We start from the raw sequence: 971 nt of genomic DNA, 5'->3' as shown, positions 1-971 counted from the left end.
TGTCATAGAAACATTGATCTCAGTGTAACATATCACGCTATGTTGATACAAGAGACAGCAATACCGAATATGTCAAACCAGGTCACTAAAGAAGATATTGGTGAATATTACAGGTTACCAAGTTTACTAGTCAAGTTGTATCGATCATGTTGGTGGTAGCTTTGTTTTTTTCAGATCCACACCAATCTAGTTACATCTCTTGCTTATCTGTGCCATGCATTAGGGTTTGACCTGAAAGCAACACCATATTTCACTTGCCGTCTCACAATATCAGCTGTAGGTGTCAGGTTTTTCTGCATGGTCGTGCCCCATATGGGTACAATGTGTGAAGCCCATTTCCGGTGTCCCCTGCCGTGATGTTGCTGGAATATTGCTAAAAGCGGCGTAAAACCAAACTCAGTCAATCAGTCTGCATGGTCTTGAATAGGTTCTTTGTATCTCTCAGGCCAACTGGATCTGCAGAATTTAAGAAAGAACCACAAACTATTTAGAAATGGTTGTGAAAGTTGTCTGATATGATGACATGAATGGCATTTTGTCCATGTTGTGGACTTATGCCAATGCTAAATGTGGACCCAAAGCTAAACTTTGTCAGAAAGTTTTGTTTTAGAGGACACTTAATGCGGCATCAGCTCTCTGCCTTAAGACTAAGAGTAGGGTAGTATAGTGCCAAAATCATTTTCTCTTCATGCCAAAGGCCTGGGTTTGATTCCCTACATGGGTTAAAATTTGTAACATTATTCAAAGCTGCTGACAAATTGGCACACTTTCACCTGCCTCAGGTGTACAAGTTGAGCCAGTTATTCAAACCAGGTCAAAGACTAAAGTGTTGAATTTCCAACTTGATGAAATTTAGTCACCAAAGCGTCAACAACATGTTTTACATAATACCTCTGAAGAGTAAGCATCAGGAAAGCGTTAATATGTTGGAGGGATGAAGCCATTCACTCTCTCTGTTCAGGATGTCGATC

This window comes from Haliotis rubra, unplaced genomic scaffold (assembly GCF_003918875.1).
Source record: "Haliotis rubra isolate DU_JTF1 unplaced genomic scaffold, ASM391887v1 Scf1532, whole genome shotgun sequence".
In the NCBI taxonomy this organism is placed as follows: Eukaryota; Metazoa; Mollusca; class Gastropoda; order Lepetellida; family Haliotidae; genus Haliotis; species Haliotis rubra.
The sequence above is the reverse complement of the archived record's forward strand: the minus strand, read 5'-3'. Positions refer to the sequence as shown.